The 11,160-nt window shown below is 40.3% G+C and overlaps 1 long non-coding RNA gene across 3 annotated transcripts; it reads right to left on the bottom strand.

Annotated features, from left to right (window-relative positions):
- Window positions 1-6,677: 6,677 nt before the first annotated feature.
- Window positions 6,678-10,263, bottom strand: LOC124881240. Of its 3 annotated transcripts, none has more exons than XR_007041587.1 (8): window positions 9,818-10,263; window positions 9,487-9,712; window positions 9,150-9,382; window positions 8,918-9,064; window positions 8,684-8,830; window positions 8,358-8,569; window positions 6,885-8,290; window positions 6,678-6,763 (listed from the first exon to the last, which is right to left on the bottom strand). It is a non-coding gene; the product is annotated as an uncharacterized LOC124881240 (long non-coding RNA). The 3 variants fall into 3 exon arrangements; XR_007041585.1 differs by having other exon boundaries at window positions 6,885-8,260; XR_007041583.1 differs by having other exon boundaries at window positions 6,885-8,569.
- Window positions 10,264-11,160: the final 897 nt, after the last annotated feature.

Below are 11,160 nucleotides of genomic sequence, written 5' to 3'. Positions count from 1 at the left end.
CTTCCTAGAAGCTACACCTGGCCTGACTCTGTGTCTACCTGTGACACCTTTCTGGAGAGGGGCATCATCCAAGCTTCTGCTGGCAACAACTTAATGCTCACCCTCTACCGATGATCCACATAGCCCTGTCTTTTAGTGTTTAACCCTTTCTCTCTCCTAGACATGGCGATTGACTGAGCTTTTACTGTAACTAATTATATGTGCTCTATTTCAGACTAACCTTGAAAACTGGCTCAGAGTTTATCTGTTCTTTCTTTCTAGGTAAAACGACTAAAGGAGCTACATCCATTAACATTTACTTTTCCTTCCCATAGAAAGTACTCCTGGATCAGTGCTTCTTTGTTCTCTTTGTGTCTCTGCTCTGTTCTCTCAAACCCCCAGTCGGTCGTGGCAGATGGCCGCTCACACTGAGCCTGGTTCTGCTGGAGGTTTCTTCCTGTTAAAACGGAGTTTTTCCTCTCCACTGTCACTACATGCATGCTCAGTATGAGGGATTGCTGCAAAGTCAACGCCAGTGACTGTCCACTGTCTCTACATGCTCATCCAGGAGGAGTGAATGCTGCAAGTCACTGACTGGATGCAATCTGCTGGGTTTCCTTAGATAGAAAAACTTTTTATCCAATTTGAATAAATAACTAACTCTGACTGCACTGTTCAATGATTAGGATTAATTGGAATGTATGAACCTGACTGTTGTGAAGTGCCTTGAGACGACATGTGTTGTGAATTGGTGCTATATAAATAAACTGAATTGAATTGAATATAAAGCCCTTAAAATGCTAAGATAAATTTATGCTCTGTAACCAAGTATATGTTTATTTTCTGTTACATGTTTTACAGGAATTTGTGAAACTGAGTACAAATAATTACTCGAAACATGTTATGAGATGCTGTTACAACTTTCCACTCTGTCACTATGGCAAAAAAAAAATCACCTGTGCTTTTGTGGCTCTTAAGTCGGTTTAAAATCACTAGCTAATAAAAACAAAGTAGTGGTCACTTGGTTTTTGCTGGCCTCTTAAAAGGGGGAACTGAAGTATTAGGTGTTTTTCAGGTTAGGTATTAACCTGTCCATAATTTTTTCTACTGCTGTTATCATAAAACTCTAAACAGTAGAATTTTGGATGAAGTCAGAAACTGTGGCATTGCTTTTTGTCCTCTGACTCTAAAATCGTTATACAGATTTTAAAAAGCAGCATTGCTGAACTCCATAAAAAAAAAGGCTGCCATCGGTTATAATAGATGAAAAATAAGTAGCACAGTCAAAGACATGAATGTATCGCAACAAAAAATGTAAAATGTGATCAGTATTGCAAATCTTTCAGAAGGAAAGCTGTATATATTATTCTCCACATCCATTTCCAACAGTTCTGGTCACAAGTTTACATACAGTCTTTATGACCATGAATGCATTGTTAATTTTGCAACAAATGATGCACTCAAAGGTCGAAATGATGTTTACAGCCTCATATCTGTGCATTACATGCACTATTATTTGGTTCCTAAAGTAGTGGTGCATTCATTTTGTACTTGGAGGTTGGAATTTTCGACTTACAGGTATGACATTTCAACCGGAACACCCTCAAAAGTCGGAATTTCAAGTCGGAAAGTCACGGCAAAATCACTATAAGCAACTTCAGCATTCAAGATGGCTGCTACTCGCTTTAATAGTAGTAAAACGTTCATACTTTGACTGTTTTTAGCAGTTCTTTTTTTATATATAACATCATATAAAATTTGTAAATAACGCTAAAGTTGGTGCTTTTGAGAGGCAATTCAGGAGGTTTGGCCTTCCAAAATTAATCTATGATGTATGCTTGGGATCATTGTCCTGCTTGAACACCCTATTGTGTCCTAATGTCAACAATCTGATGCAAACTGGCAAACTGAGATGAAAACTGATTACAATGTTCAGGAATGACCCAAAACCTACAAGGCTAAAGTGTGTTTGAACAAGAAAATGCTAGAGCACCAGTGTCCCTGTCAGACGTGAAGCCAGTTTTAGATCACTTTGAACCAACTAAAAATGAGCCCCTGCTCCAAAAATCGAATGGTCCACAAGAACAAGCCAAATGCCTTCTGGAGAATGATTTATTGTCATAGATTAAGCTTTTTAGCATCAATGACTAAAATTATGTTTGGAGGAGACAAGGTGAGGCATGGTGTTGCTAGCCTCATGATTAGGGTTTGTTTTGCCACTAGTGCTACTGATGACTTGCACAACTGAACTCTACAATTCCAACCAGAATCAGAGGGACTTGTTGATGGGTGCAAAAAATGTTGTGGCTTCTTTACAACTTGCTACGATACATTTATCCAAATGTTAATGTGGGTCTTTATATTAAAACCCCTGCAAAATAATGTTTTTGAAGTCATTGAAGTTGTATGTTTTATTAACATTCCACATCCAAGCCCCAAATCAATATGGCAGGATGACTGTATGTAAACTTCTGACTGGCTCTTCTTCCCACCATAGAAAGAGTTAAGTATGTGGATAATTAGGACAGAAGATGGATAGAAAAGGCTAAGAGCAAACCCTGTCCCTCCCTTCTTAGTTTCATGCCTCGTCTCTGTCGTCACTGACAATATTATAAGCCAGCAGAAATACTAGGCTCTTGTGAAAAACCGAGATGGCTGAGAAAGTAAGATAGAAATCCACTTATGTTCTTGACCTGTCTTTTCTCTCTGGTGTCAGCTCCTTTTTGTCTAAACTGTCCTTGTGTCTTGCACAGTCATTTAAAGCAAGAGACAAATGGGCACGGTACATTCATCAAAGTGATTTATAATGTGCCGACATTGAAGTAAAGGCAAGAGCTGTATCTTTTGCACATTTTTTATGCGAGTGATTGGGCAGATTATAATACCTAGTGCCTAAGAAAGATAAGATTATATATCTACATCAAAATACCTTTCAGACATTCCTTTCAGACAAAAGCACTTGCTCTAACAAAGACACTGGATGTCTGCTTTCTCAGTGAATTACTTAAGCTAATTGCCCTTAATTAGACAGCCATGATTGAGGTGCAGCCTCTGATTTATGAGGAAGCCAGCAGCGTTGATGTCTGTCGCATTTTCTGCCATTCAAGTGGTTCATTTTTAGCATTAACATCTTCTTTAAATGATCTGTCACAGGACTTCATGCATATATGCAACCAGTTTGCCTCCTCACTTATCCTGGATCACTTCCTGTGTGGATTCATTTGCAACCCAGTGACCCCAAATGAATTAATTTGCACATTTTGAATCCTTAATACATGTTGCTATTCTATTCTGGCCACAGCTCAGTCCAATCTGAATAATGTTGTTTGGGGTGAAAACAAACTTTCTACCCGCCTGTTGAACAACATCAAATGTGTTTTTGCTGCAACATACCACATTTCTTCAGTGTCCACACAGTCAGGTTCATAAATAATAAAACTTTGCTTTCATTTTGTGCGTTCTGACAGTGACACATTGTTTTAATTTTTAAAAGTGTGACAAGATTAGAAAAATGCCTTTAATTTCCAACCACAGTAATGATATTCTTTAGTCCTTGTAAATTTGAAGCGATGTGCAGCCAGAAGCATATCAGACTCAGCTTCTCAACTACATCAGAGTTAGACTTGTATTCCTGTTGGAGCAGCTTGTTATGGATGGGTTTTAATTAGATCCCTGTGCAGAAGAGTAAGTTGGTTCTTGTTCAGTGTTATTTAACAAGTACAGCTAAGGCAACGATCTCTCATCGGTTTATGCTGAATATATTACTCACAGTCGAACAGGGAGCTCAACATTTTCACAAACATGAAGATGAATATCCCTGTCCAATCCATTAATTCACTGAGAGATTTCCCTTTTCATAAAAAGATTTTTTTAAACATACATAATCTGACATATTTCAAGAGTTTATTTTTGACTGATTATGAGATGCTAAATAGTTCTTAGAAGTCTCAACTCTTGTCTTTTATTTATTTTAAATAAATTTGACTCTTGACATTGACATGCTGTTGACTTTGACCAGTAAATAATGAAAACTCAGTTTCCTCTTGGAATATTATGTAAAAACAATAAAAAAAATAAAAGTTTTAAATACATTAATATTATGTAATGTAGTCATGTGCTTGTGAGCACAGTCTCTGCAACTGCTGGCTTGGTAGCTGTTCAGCAGTCACTGGCACATCCAAGCATTACACAATAAAGTTCAGTGGAAGGAAAGTGTAGCAGAAAATGGTGCACAGACAGCAGGGAAAACTGCAGCCTTGAGAAGATTGTTAAACAGTCCATTTGAGAGTTTAGGGGAGATTCACAAGGTGTGGATTACAACTGTAGCCAGATCTTCATGAGACACCACATACAGATGTTTCCAGGATGTGCTACAGTTGATGTATTTGTTATGTTGAGCCATTCCTGAACCAGAGACAGCTTTAGAAATGTCGTACTGGGGTTAGGGAGAAAAAAAAACTACACTCCTGATCAGTGATCCAAAGTACAATTTTCATATTAAGTAAAGTTTGTATTTCATTTGGGAATTGAAGTCCCAGAATACAAGTTGCTTGAGAGAGATGTTTTTAGAGAGACAGCGTAGACAAGTTGATGCCTCCATACCACGCTCCATTGATTAAGTTATTCATGCATAAGCAACCACCAATCCATTTTCTGAACACCATAATCATCAAAATTTACCAGAAAATACATCCTTCAAATAAATCACTGTATGTGATGCATCTACATGCGTTTCGAGCTTTGATGTTCTAATTTATTGAGATGTGCCTAAATTATGTGCAGGCGTTTGTAGTCCATCTTTTACAGGGAGAAAGTCAGATCTCATTAAAAGGAAAGTGGAGTAATAGCGCCCTCTGGTGAAAACAGTACATAGACACTGGTACCCTCAACTCGTTGAAACAAACAAAAAAGTGATATAATTGGGTGACAGAATAAACGAATAAGACTGATGAAAGAAATAATTTGATGTTTATTTTACGAAGATGTGCTAAAAATGGTATAGATTTATGGGTACCCCTAAAGAGAACTTTTTTTACCTAACAAAGTGCTTAACCTTAGGATTACAGGTCCTTCTCAAAAAATTAGCATATTGTGATAAAGTTCATTATTTTCTATAATGTAATGATGAAAATTTAATATTCATATATTTTAGATTCATTGCACACTAACTGAAATATTTCAGGTCTTTTATTGTCTTAATACGGATGATTTTGGCATACAGCTCATGAAAACTCAACATTCCTATCTCACAAAATTAGCATATTTCATCCGACCAATAAAAGAAAAGTGTTTTTAATACAAAAAACGTCAACCTTCAAATAATCATGTACAGTTATGCACTCAATACTTGGTCGGGAAGCCTTTGGCAGAAATGACTGCTTCAATGCGGCGTGGCATGGAGGCAATCAGCCTGTGGCACTGCTGAGGTCTTATGGAGGCCCAGGATGCTTCGATAGCGGCCTTTAGCTCATCCAGAGTGTTGGGTCTTGAGTCTCTCAACGTTCTCTTCACAATATCCCACAGATTCTCTATGGGGTTCAGGTCAGGAGAGTTGGCAGGCCAATTGAGCACAGTGATACCATGGTCAGTAAACCATTTACCAGTGGTTTTGGCACTGTGAGCAGGTGCCAGGTCGTGCTGAAAAATGAAATCTTCATCTCCATAAAGCTTTTCAGCAGATGGAAGCATGAAGTGCTCCAAAATCTCCTGATAGCTAGCTGCATTGACCCTGCCCTTGATAAAACACAGTGGACCAACACCAGCAGCTGACACGGCACCCCAGACCATCACTGACTGTGGGTACTTGACACTGGACTTCTGGCATTTTGGCATTTCCTTCTCCCCAGTCTTCCTCCAGACTCTGGCACCTTGATTTCCGAATGACATGCAGAATTTGTTTTCATCCGAAAAAAGTACTTTGGACCACTGAGCAACAGTCCAGTGCTGCTTCTCTGTAGCCCAGGTCTGGGGAATGCGGCACCTGTAGCCCATTTCCTGCACACTCCTGTGCACGGTGGCTCTGGATGTTTCTACTCCAGACTCAGTCCACTGCTTCCGCAGGTCCCCCAAGGTCTGGAATCGGCCCTTCTCCACAATCTTTCTCAGGGTCCGGTCACCTTTTCTCGTTGTGCAGCGTTTTCTGCCACACTTTTTCCTTCCCACAGACTTCCCACTGAGGTGCCTTGATACAGCACTCTGGGAACAGCCTATTCGTTCAGAAATTTCTTTCTGTGTCTTACCCTCTTGCTTGAGGGTTGTCAATAGTGGCCTTCTGGACAGCAGTCAGGTCGGCAGTCTTACCCATGATTGGGGTTTTGAGTGATGAACCAGGCTGGGAGTTTTAAAGGCCTCAGGAATCTTTTGCAGGTGTTTAGAGTTAACTCGTTGATTCAGATGATTAGGTTCATAGCTCGTTTAGAGACCCTTTTAATGATATGCTAATTTTGTGAGATAGGAATTTTGGGTTTTCATGAGCTGTATGCCAAAATCATCCGTATTAAGACAATAAAAGACCTGAAATATTTCAGTTAGTGTGCAATGAATCTAAAATATATGAATGTTAAATTTTCAACATGACATTATGGAAAATAATGAACTTTATCACAATATGCTAATATTTTGAGAAGGACCTGTACATCTGCCCTATGTCATAATGGATAGTTTTAAGACTGATAAACACAATCACGAGGAAACCAGGACACTGTTTAAACAGTTTATTTTTTTTTACAAAAGGTAAGTTCGTTCTGAAATCCGGACTGGGTCAGTGGACAGGATTGGGATCTCACTGGAGGGAGAAGAAAAGAGACTAAGTTTGAGAAAAGGTGGATCAACAATACTAAAGTCCGTCAGGGTTAAACTTACAGCAACTAAGCCCTTAGCCAGGTCAGTGAGGAATAAGTTTTTACCATGATGGTTGAGGTTGACAAGAGGGTGCAGCAGCGGAGAAAGGTTCTTCTCGTTCTTCTGACTTGTGGTTTACTCCATTCAGCGAGCCCCATGGGGAAACGATGGTGGATGGTTCTCAGAAGTTTGATAAAAAGTTGTTTTCAGAAGCCTGGGTCCAGGAGGGAGGCAGAAAGGAGACTTACAGTCAAAGTCCTTTGAGGCTTGACTTTCTACATTCATATGAACATGGCAGGAGACGTTAAGCCCACAGAAACTCTGGTTGAAACATTTCCTAGAGGCACAGGAGAAAAAACAAGATGATCAGAGAAAAAGTAGAAAACAGGGCTGCAGCAGCAGAGGCCAAGCTGTTTACCACGCAAGTGAGAAAACGAGCTGACGCCTCCTTCTGGATCTCCACTCCTTTTGAGCCCAGGTTGATTGTTCGCTGATGAGCAACAGCTGTGCCGCAGCATCTGCCGGTCACACCCTGAGCATACCTGTCAAGTTTTGGATTTGAAAATAACCTCTTGTCAACTACTTACAGACTACAATAAGGTAATTAGAATCTGATAGGCTTACCTTTGTTGACACTGAAATGCTGTGGACATTCCTATGTTATAACAGAGTCTAAATGAAACACAAAAGGGGATTCAAGCACATTTATTTATTTCACACATTTTCAGTTTATATATACATTGCTTGTCTTTAGGTTAAACATTTACATGTTATTGTCATTACACGTTTTATTTTCTCATGTTCACTCAGGTGGTTCTGTGGCATTTACTAAAGACTTATTATACAGATTTGTTACAGACTTTGCATCCTTTAAGACTTGTTTGGCTGGAGTGTATTTGTGGCCTGGGCCAGAGTTGCATGACAGTAAAGCACAAACAGTGTTGTTGTTGTCTAATGACATCCTCTTCTCTGTAGCAATCTTTCTTACCATACTAAACACTCTTTCAGAAATGGCATTGCTGTGGGGAATGCATAGTAAAGCCTTCATTAATCTTGGCAGCTCAATGAACCTCACATCTTTCCCTACCAGTCCCCAGAATCTGTCAGTTCTGTCTTCTTGTAGGAAATCCTTGCTATCTGTCACCTGGTAGTCAATGAGTTCCTCTCTCAGCCTATCCTCACTCAAGATCAACTGAGGGAAAAAGGGCCCCTAGCCTTGCCACTGTAATGTAAAACAAGTGTTTGACTGAACATTGCAGATCTAAACCATGCAATATTCATTTATTCATTTAATCAATGAGAAACTGACTCTAACATCTACCTGTCCCCGGAGTAATGTCAAGGCGAGCAGCAGGGTCCAGCACTTTCATGAAGTGGATGGTCAAGAGGAAAGGAGGAGAACATCTTCTGAAGCACTGCTTCATAGAATATTCTCACAGATCTACAACAGCATAAGAGTAAACAAAAAACACTACAGCCTATAATCTCATACTGTGAAAAGATGATATAATTATATAACTGCTGGGTAATATACTCACTGAAAGATTTTCTTCTCAGCTGATACAGGGAGCTCCGTCCTTGCCATGAATGCCCTTTGTTTCTGCTCCTATAAAGACTGATGTCCTTCTCCATACTCCACCTCCATGAGAGGTACACCCACGATGGCCCTGGCTGGTACGAGGAACCCCAGGATCCTCTTGATCAGCCTGCACATCTCCTCTTCAAGTCTGTGAATCTGTACTCCCTCTGACTGTAGAAAATATAATTGGCCACACAGTGTAATAAGAAGACCACAATAAGCACAATCATATTTAATTATAAATGACTATTATTCACTAATTCATCCAATATGATTGACACCCACCTGGAAGACAATATTAAATTCATATAAAGGCTTAAGGGCAGCACTCAGGAACATGAAGTAAGCCTTCACGATTGGATCACGCAGAGGGCTTGCCAAATCGCACACTTTGGCACTCCTTTTCACCTCCTCATGACTGTTAAAGTAGGCCTACAGTACACATGGACACAAAGTGGCAATTCATAGTTAAAATGGAAATCTAGCATAGTTAACTGTGTATATATCTGCTGGAGTTACCATCCCTATCTGTAGTGCATCCCACTGGTTCAACACTCTCTGGATGCAGGTTAGCAGACTCAGCCATCTGGTGCTGCAGTACCTGAGGAGCTTCAGGTTACATCAGTGAAATCTACAAACCCTTTGTAGAGTTCACATCTTTTTGCACTGAAAGATAAAAAAAAATGTTAATAAGAATATTAGCTGCAGACCTAGAAAAAATTGAAGTGCTATTTAATTTATTTGCATCTACCTTTTATCAAAGTGGGTGTATATCCCCACCAGGATGTCTTCCACCGGTACCTGGGCTGCTCTGATGCCACAGCCAGTGGCCAGCTGTGCCAGGTGGCAGATGCAGCCGAGGTCCTGGACGTGGGGCTGGCTCTGTTTCAGTCTGCTGATAACAGAGTTGTGTCTGCCTTTCATGACGCTCGCATTATCCGAGTTAAAGGCTATCAGGTTCTCCCATGGGATGTCTCTTTTTCTCTGGATAACAGAAAAAAATGCCATAAAACCTATTAGACAAAACGTATGGTTATAATTACAAGCAAACTATTACACACGTCAACAACACAGTGCAGTTCCCTCACCTTAGTGCTTCACTCAGGTTTTCATACAGATTTTCTGCATTTCCCACGTTGCATACAGACATCTCCATGAATCTTACGACCTGCAGAGTGGCCTCATCGTAGAGTCTAGTTAGGATGACAAATTCTTTATATGCTTTTCTGTTGTTCGATTCGTCGCACATCACAGAAAATGGCTGAGATCAGCATGTTTTGGTCAACTCGTCATCTAGCTCTGTTGCTATGGCACCTGTTGAGAGAGCCCAGTAATTAAAATTAGCTAATCATTACCCTACAATATGCATACGGGACATTATTAAGTAGGCATATGCATAAACACTTTGACTCAGCTTACCTTTGGTGAGTTGGTAGCCTTGGTTTTACCCGCCGAGACTTTTCGTGCGACAGCAGAGTCCGGGAACATTTCAGCTACACATTTATTGAAGTCATCACAGAAGTTGAAAGCAACATTGTTTTTGGCACACAGCATTGGATATTTTAACCTCCACATTTATGACCTGGTAGGCCTCGGTGGTATTTCTAGTCACAAATGTTGACATCACCTGGGCATGTTTCTGTGCCTCTAGCCAGCGCTTGTGCTTGGACGATTTTTCATGCTGACTGATGTCGTTCCTCCCCCCCGTGTGAGACACTAAAGTTACAAATCTTACAAAACGCGTGACTGTGCCCCATCTTGCTCCTCTTTAGAAAAGAAAATTCACTGTCCCATTTTTCAAGATATTTGCACGATGTCCTTCTTTTTCTGGCAGGAATGCCTTCCCTTTCGTCACATCGATCCCTCTCTATCCTTCGTTGCTCCAGGTTTGTTCCCGCCGTCTGCACTAATCTCGCGACAACTGCCACCCAGGCTACTGCAGGTGGCAATTCTCGCGAGGCTAGTGACAGAATTCAGAAAAAGAAGCAGAGGAATGTTTTTTATTATTATTATATTATAATGCAGGAGATTTACAGGAGAATACTAAAACGGGAGGATGACGGGAAAGAGGGGTAAAATACGGTAGTTTCCTGGCCAAAACGGGAGACTTGACAGCTATGACCCTGAGTAGGAGGAAAAAACACCGCACAAACGCACAGACTGCACCCAGCCTGCACACAACCACCGTGGATATGACACCCTAAGGCGGTTTGATGGAACAAACATTCTACTGTGTAGTTATTTTTCTGTTGTGTGTGCCACAGTAAATATGGAACAAAGAAGCCAAACGAAAGAGCACTCTAAAGAGCTCAGAAATAGGATTATTGTTATCCGCAATAAAGGTAAAGGCTGTAAGTCCATCTGCAAGTAGCTTCATGTTCTTGTGAAAGTGCTTTCCAACACTATTTAAAAGTATACAGTTTATGAGGCTGTACTCCCAGAATGTAGAAAGCAACCCCAGGTTGATTCAACGGATAGTGCAGATGGTAGAAAAAGTGCCAAGAAGACTATCCAAAGCCATTCAAGCTGAGCTCCAAGGTCAAGGTACAGCACCTAATTCTACCCACACCATCTGTCAAATTTTGAATCATCATTGGCATCATGGAAGAAGACTCAGGAGGGCTTGAATATTGACAGAAAAGAAACAAGCCAGACTGGAGCCTTGCCAAAATGAATATTCACAAGTTTCAAGGAGAAAATCTTTTAGACTAATTAGACAAAACAGAGCTTTTTGGACAGTCATATCAATTCTGCATTTACAG

This window comes from Girardinichthys multiradiatus, chromosome 2 (genome assembly GCF_021462225.1).
Source record: "Girardinichthys multiradiatus isolate DD_20200921_A chromosome 2, DD_fGirMul_XY1, whole genome shotgun sequence".
Classification (NCBI taxonomy): Eukaryota; Metazoa; Chordata; class Actinopteri; order Cyprinodontiformes; family Goodeidae; genus Girardinichthys; species Girardinichthys multiradiatus.
The sequence above is the reverse complement of the archived record's forward strand: the minus strand, read 5'-3'. Positions and strand labels throughout refer to the sequence as shown.